This window comes from Littorina saxatilis, linkage group LG10, assembly GCF_037325665.1.
Source record: "Littorina saxatilis isolate snail1 linkage group LG10, US_GU_Lsax_2.0, whole genome shotgun sequence".
Taxonomy (NCBI): Eukaryota; Metazoa; Mollusca; class Gastropoda; order Littorinimorpha; family Littorinidae; genus Littorina; species Littorina saxatilis.
In genome coordinates this window covers 8,697,604-8,705,594 of record NC_090254.1, presented here as the reverse complement: position 1 = coordinate 8,705,594, position 7,991 = coordinate 8,697,604, and the positions used below count along the sequence as shown (strand labels likewise).

At 45.3% G+C, this 7,991-nt stretch overlaps 1 protein-coding gene across 5 annotated transcripts in view; it reads right to left on the bottom strand.

The window, feature by feature from the left end:
* LOC138978090 (agrin-like) overlaps nucleotides 1-7,991 on the bottom strand; it is a 391,935-nt gene that overhangs the window by 273,429 nt on the left and 110,515 nt on the right. The gene's annotated exons all lie outside the window — the stretch shown is intronic.

The following is a 7,991-nucleotide window of genomic DNA, read 5'->3' as shown; positions in this document are numbered from 1 at the left end:
GAACCTGTTCACCAAGTTTGGTGACGATCGGTCCGTTCATTCTTGAGATCTATATGCGAACACAAACAAACAAACAAACACATCGACCGAATCCTATACACACCCCTATACCGGGGGTGTAAAAAAGAGTGAGTGTGAGATGTTGCCGGTTTGGCCTTTTTGTTTGTGTGGCAATACCAACAACACAGTCAGTAGAAGCAGCAACTGCAGCAATCTCCAACACCACCGCCAACACAGACACAGACAGACACAGACTGACACAGACAGACACACAGACACAGACACACACACACCCATACACACTATTTCTGTCCTAAAAACGAGAAGCCGCATCGCGGTCAGAGTCGGACCTAGTGTTAAAGCGGGAGGGGCTTCGTAAATGAGGCAAGGGTACAGGGGCTGGGCTAGCACCACAGATGCTGAACATGCAAATTTAGCATTTGAAATAGGTAATATTAGTCTCTGTCGGATGAGTGTGTGCGTGTGCGTGTGCGTGGGGGGAGCTGTCCAGAACCCAGGAACTCAGATCCCACACCACATCCAGCCCCGACGGTAACGACACTAATAGTCGTTGGTCCAATAAAACTCTATATTCCCAGCGAAGCGCTCATGGCGGTACAACCACTCTCAGCCTTCCGCTCCAGACGCCTCGAATGTCCGACACATTCAATTTCCTCCCTGCTGTCCGAATTGCAACGTCTAATGACCAGTCTGCAGACCTCCTGCGCTGGTCACTTGACACACTTGGACACAGGCACGGCCTGCGTATTGACTGTGTTTCTTTTCTTTTTGCCCTTTTCAGCATTAGGTCCGTAATTGCTTCGTTTTCTTCTTGTTCGCTGGTAATTGCTTCTTAGTTGTTAAACAGATATCTTTAAGACGTGACCTTAGAAATGTTGTCTGGCGATTTTTACCTCAAAGAAATTCAAGGTACATTCGCTGTACTCTTTTTTTTTAGACTCTTCTGCAATGATTTACCAGAAAATTCCCCGTAAGTACGCTGAATGTGAATAGACCCTATCGGTATTCCAAGCTCTCGTAAGCTCTCGCAAACGTCAGAGCATAGCAAAGCATGTGGTACAGCGATCTCGCGCGAGCTGCGAAAGCCGAGGTTCGAAGTTCTTGCGACGTTCAAAGCACAACAAAGAACGTGTCTCGCGAGAGCTGCTCAGATACCGAAAAGGTCTATACAAGAACGTTCTTCTATTCTTGTGTCATGAAAACCAATAGGATGTTCGGAATCTGTAATCTAACGAACACATTTCAGAGTGCAAGGGAAATGGACTCGCTTCAGACATCCGACCGGCATCTCTCACCAGTCGTTGGTCTAATAATGGACAATAACCATCGAAATAAAAGCAACAGAGAACAAGACAGATGAACTCGCTGTCTACTCCAGAAAGTCAATATCATTAAGGTCAATTCCCACTGGACGCACACAAAGACAGTGTGCAAAGATGGATATGGGTCTGCTGGGAGTGTCTTGTGACAGCAAGCCAAGAGAATGAAGATATCACCGGAGGAAATGAATACCAATGATCTTTACTTCTTGCTGCGCAGTGTCTCACCAGCTTACAAAGTTATAGTACGTGTGCGTGTGTGTGTGTTTGAGAGAGAGAGAAAGAGAGAGAACTTTGAACTTTATTTATTTATCGAGGGTAACAGAATAAGCAAAGTATACATGCTTTTTTTCGTCCGGCCCTCGCCCATTGAGGGTAACTCGATTAATAACAAGAAGGAATAGAAGTTAAGTTAATTACAATACAATTTATATAATTAACATGTCAAAAAATGCAAAAAGACATTTCAAAATGCATTATGAATATCAAGCAATGATGTAATATTATCACATAATTATTTACTTGCTTCCAAGAGAAACAGCATGTACAGTTCTTTGAAGGAAGTTTCACTGAATTGCATTTTAATTAAATCAGGAATGGAGTTCCACAATAAGGCGCCAGTATAAGAAAGACTTGATTTGTAAAGGTCAATTGTAGGGGTTGGGGGTAATTAATTTGTTTAGTTTTATTGAATTATTCAGTTTGAAATTTGAGGAAATGAATGTAGGAGCATTCCCTGACATAATTCTATGCATCATTACACCTTTAGAGAGTGTGTTTGTGTGTTTGTTTGTGTGTGTGTGTATGTGTGTGTGTGCGTGCGTGTGTGTATGTGTGTGTGTGTGTGTGTGTGTGTGTGTGTGCGTGTGTGTGCGTGTGTGTGTGTGTGTGTGTTTGTGTGTCTGTTCGCGTCCGTATGTGTCTGTTTGCGTCCGTGTATGTGTGTGTCTGTGTGTGTGTGTGTGTGTGTGTGTGTTTTTGTGTGGGTGTATATGTGTGTGTGTGTGTGTGTGTGTGTGTGTGTGTGTGTGTGTGTGTGTGTGTGTTTCTTTATTCCAGCACGCGCGCGTGTTTTTGTTAGTGTCTGACGCACTTTTTCTTAAAATATTGTCGCCAATTTTCACCCCCAGTAACGAACGAAAATGTCAACCCCATTTTCAACAAATTCATCGCTGGTCTCAGGTGCGAAAAACAAATGTCCCCTCAAGAATAGGCGCATTTCGGCGAAGAAAACAATTTGTGCCGTCGTGACAAATGAGAGCTCTCCTACTCCTGGAGACACAAAGAGCCTTCCCAGTGAACCAGACGCCAGAGACAGACGACCGAAAATAGTGTAGCGCGATGAACTGTCAATGCGGTTGAATAAAACGCGAAGAATAGATGGCGGCTTATTTTGAAGAGCAAATAAAAACCGCATATATTTTTATTTATTTATGGAAACGCTTTTCTCTGCTGAAGTTCTCTTACTTTTTTTTCTCCCCCGTAGCATCCAGGAACTTGTAAAACTTTGCGAGAAGAAAAACGGGAGAAAAGGGCATAGAAGGCGATGGAGCAAGAATGAGAAAGCTTATATTGATATGAAAATATTCGTCAAGAAAGTTTTGATTCCACCGTGTCCCCTTTCTTACATACTCAATCATGAGAGGCATAAAGTTATTTAGTTCCTTACAAATAAAGAAACTTTAAAAACATATTTCTTTGACGGATAGGAATATGGGCAAGAGATTACTGTGGTAAAACGGGATAACTGCTGAGAGGAAGGATGACGCGAAATTAAAATTGATCTGCGACAAAAATGGAAATCGTAAGAATAGAAAAGAAGAAAAAGCCAAACCAACCACAAAGAAGGAGACTGAAAGAAAATAATTTTTCACATTTCCATATTTGTTTGCTTTGTAATAATTTTATGCATTACTCTCTTAAATCATAATAAACATCAAACATCAAACTTATCAAAACAGCTTTTGTGCCGATAACTTTATTTTAAAGTTCAGCTGTGTCATGTGGCAAACACAATGATTGAGAGCAACGCTCAACTACACACACACACACACACACACACACACACACACACACAGGCACACACACACACACACAGACACAAACACACATACACACACAAAGACACACACACAAACACACACACACACACCAACAAACACACACACACACACACACACAACATTCTTCCTCACAAGCACGAGCACAATAAAGCACTTTAGTTAATCTCATCATCTACCTACAGACTGTTCCGACGAATCACACACACACACACGCACGCACGCACGCACGCACGCACGCACGCACGCACGCACGCACGCACGCACGCACGCACGCACACACACACACACACACACACACACACACACACACACACACACACACACACACACACACAATTCTACCTCACAAGCACGAGCACATTAAAGCACTCTAGTTAATCTGATCATCTACTGACAGACTGTGGTGACGAATCACCCAGTGACCCTCCATTGGAGACAGTGTAACACTTTCGCAGCCAATGAGAAACGTTCCTGCGATACAGGGTAACGGTGTGATAAAGTTGCCTCCCCTGACTTCTTTTACTTTCTGTGCCGATGGTAAAAAGAATAAACTTTTGCTTTTCTCTGTAGTTCTTTGAAAGGGGTTCAGTACGTGTGATGGTTAACGTAATTAGTAAATTTGGAGTCATGGCGTAAAAGGGCACCAACATGGACTCTATAGTCAATACAAAGCCGGGTTTTCCCGTGTAACATGCCCCTAATGGCTTTGCCGTGAGGGCGTAAAACTTACATTTTCTCTCTCACTCTATAGTCACTTTGGAAATCAACGAAAGTTAAATTCGCGAAATGTTTTGGCTAAAGTTATAAAAATAATGACAGCTTATATAGCGCGAACCACAGTAATCTTTGCTCTCTTTCTTTCTTTCTTTCTTTATTTGGTGTTTAACGTCGTTTTCAACCACGAAGGTTATATCCAAGGCGAGCTATAGTGATGGTAATGAACGGAAAACCTACGTATGCCTGTATTACAGTGTATTACAGTGTCTGACCATCGCAGTGACGATTTATGAGACAATAAGTTCATGTGCCAACGCAAGACGAAACAAACAATGCTGTGAACGAACACTATAATAGAACATTGACTGTGCAGCGCAAAGCCAAGCCCAGCGCTGTGTTTTGTCGAGTGTTGACCCGCGGACAGAGAAGCCTGTCCTCAGTTCATGTTTCCTGTAACCGTTGCATTGCTTAATTGACACTGGTTTAATTATTGTCGAACATGGTGATGTTGGCCGATGTCTCCCTAGGCTGTGCACTTCACTGTTATCTGTTATCTGGCGTCCTGATATATTTTCTTCCCGCGTGTGTGTATGTGTGTCTGTCTGTCTGTCTGTTTGTCTGTGTGTGTGTGTGTGTGTGTGTGTGTGTGTGTGGGGGGGGTGTTATAAATGAAACCAGCGTAATGCGTCGAGTGTTTTGCTGTGTGCGAGCATTATTTTGACACTTGCATGCTTGAATATTTTTCTGATCTTTGTTCCACGACTCTGCTGCCTTACCTTGAAGACGCGTGTGTGTGTGTGTGTGTGTGTGTGTGTGTGTGTGTGTGTGTGTGTGTGTGTGTGTGTGTGTGTGTGTGTGTGTGTGTGTGTGTGTGTGTGTGTGTGTGTGTGTGTGTGTGTGTGTGTGTGTGTGTGTGTGTGTGTGTGTGTGTGTGTGTGTGTGTGTGTGTGTGTGTGTGTGTGTGTGTGTGTGTGTGTGTGTGTGTGTGTGTGTGTGTGTGTGTGTGTGTGTGTGTGTGTGTGTGTGTGTGTGTGTGTGTGTGTGTGTGTGTGTGTGTGTGTGTGTGTGTGTGTGTGTGTGTGTGTGTGTGTGTGTGTGTGTGTGTGTGTGTGTGTGTGTGTGTGTGTGTGTGTGTGTGTGTGTGTGTGTGTGTGTGTGTGTGTGTGTGTGTGTGTGTGTGTGTGTGTGTGTGTGTGTGTGTGTGTGTGTGTGTGTGTGTGTGTGTGTGTGTGTGTGTGTGTGTGTGTGTGTGTGTGTGTGTGTGTGTGTGTGTGTGTGTGTGTGTGTGTGTGTGTGTGTGTGTGTGTGTGTGTGTGTGTGTGTGTAGGTGGTTTTACCGACAAATGGGGACGATTGTCACTGGAGAGCAGTCAAATGGGGACGCTTCCGACAAACGGGGACGTCCCCATTTGTCGGCCCGTGCGACCCCATTTGACTGGATTTGAGCAGATTGAGCGACCCCATTTGACTGCTTCCTAGCATCCCTGTGGACAAACGGACTGGATTTTCACACAGATTCATACACACATTTTAGCTCTGCACTTTTTGGTCTGCTCAACTAAACCATGTGATTTTTATCATGTGACTTCAAATGACTTTACAGTAACTGCTTTCATCAAAATTCAGTTTCTATTCAAATGCAGTCAAACTTAAACATGTATTTGAATTAAAAAAAAAAAAAAGTTATTGCATTTAATATATTTTATTAAGAGTATTTTGAAAGAGTTCTGATTATTTGATCACGGTTTTTTTTGTTGTTTTGTATTAAAACAAAAACAAACACAGAAACATATACATTCCTGTAAAAAAAAAAAATGATTACAATTATTTTGTTATGAGATTTATTTTCGGTTAATTCGAAGTGTTGTGTCTCATTATTACATCTTTTTTGTCGTGTTTATTGCAATTTTTATTTATTTTATTCATGTAACCCTAGGGTTTTTTTGAAATAAGTATTGACTTGACTTGACTTATTGCGAAGTATGAACCGCGTAGGTGCTTTCTTGTTACTTTCAATTTAATAAATGTCATAATACTACCAAGATAAAGAGAGATGTACGGAGGAAGGGAGATAAATGGGGAGGAAGAGAGATATATAGGAATGGACTGAGTGAAAGGGATGGAGAGAGAAGGAGAAAAGAAGGGAGGGAGAGAGAGAGAGAGGGGGGAAGAGATTTGGTGGGATTGAGGGAGGAAAAGAAGAAGAAAGAGATAGGGAGTGTGGAAGGGAGGGAGAGAGGAAGGGAGGGAAAGAAATAGTGGGGTGGAAGGAATGAGAGGGGGGAGAGAGTGAGATATGGAGGGAGGAAGAGAGGAGGGAAAATGAGAGAGTAGAGAGGGGAAGGAAGGATGGAAAGAAATAGTGGGAGGGAGGAAGGGAGTGAGAGAGGGGGAGATAGGAAGGGAGGAAGAGAGTGGGAGGAAAAAAAAGAGAGGGGGAGGGGTATAGAGAGTGAGATGGAGAGACAGAGGGGAGGGAGAGAGAGGGTAAGAGGGAGGTAGAGAAAAGTAGATTGTTGGCGGTAGGAAGGATGGAATAAAGGGGGCAGGGAAGTCGCGATATATATTGAGAGAGAGGTACGGAGGAAGAGAGGGAGAGAGAGGGGGAAAAGGAGGGAGGGAGAGAGAGGTACGGAGGTAGGGAGAGAGAGAGGGGGAGCAAAGGAGGGAGGGAGAGAGAGAGGTAAGGAGGGAGGGAGAGAGAGAGAGAGCAAAGGAGAGAGGAAGGGAGAGAGAGGTACGGAGGGAGAGAGAGAGAGAGAGGGAGCAAAAGAGGGAGGAAGATAGAGAGGTAAGGAGGGAGGGAGGGAGAGAGAGAGAGAGAGAGAGCAAAGGAGGGAGGAAGAGAGAGAGGTACGGAGGGAGGAAGAGAGAGAGAGGGAGCAAAGGAGGGAGGGAGCAAATGAGGGAGGGAGAGAGAGAGAGGTACGGAGGGAGGGAGAGAGAGAGAGAGGGAGCAAAGGAGGGAGGGAGAGAGATAGGTAAGGAGGGAGTGAGAGAGAGAGAGAGGGAGCAAAAGAGGGAGGGAGAGAGAGGTACGGAGGAAGGGAGAGAGAGAGGGAGCAAAAGAGGGAGGGAGAGAGAGAGAGGTACGGAGGAAGGGAGAGAGAGAGATGGAGCAAAAGAGGGAGGGAGAGAGAGAGAGAGGTATGGAGGAAGGGAGAAAGAGAGAGGGAGCAAAGGAGGGAGGCAGAGAGAGAGGTAAGGAGGGAGAGAGAGAGGGAGCAAAGGAAGGAGGGAGAGAGAGTTACGGAGGAAGGGAGGGAAAGAGAGAGAGGGAGCAAAGGAGGGAGGGAGAGAGAGGGAGCACAGGAGGGAGTGAGAAAGACAGGTACGGAGGGAGGGAGAGAGAGAGAGAGAGAGGGAGCAAAGGGGGGAGGGAGAGAGATAGGTAAGGAGGGTGAGAGAGAGAGGGGGAGCAAAGGAGGGAGGGAGAGAGAGAGATACGGAAGGAGGGAGAAAGAGAGAGGAAGCAAAGGAGGGAGGGAGAGAGAGAGGTAAGGAGGGAGAGAGAGAGGGAGCAAAGGAGGGAGGGAGAGAGAGAGGTACGGAGGAAGGGAGGGAGAGAGAAAGGTACGGATGAAGGGAGGGAGAGAGAGAGGTACGGAGAAAGAGAGTGAGAGAGAGAGATAGAGGGAGCAAAGGAGGGAGGGAGAGAGAGAGGTATGGAGGAAAGGAGAGAGAGAGGGGGAGCAAAGGAGGGAGGGAGAGAGAGAGGTACGGATGAAGGGAGGGAGAGAGAGAGGTACGGAGAAAGAGAGTGAGAGAGAGAGATAGAGGGAGCAAAGGAGGGAGGGAGAGAGAGAGGTATGGAGGGAGAGAGAGAGGGAGCAAAGGAGGGAGAGAGAGAGAGGGAGCAAAGGAGGGAGGG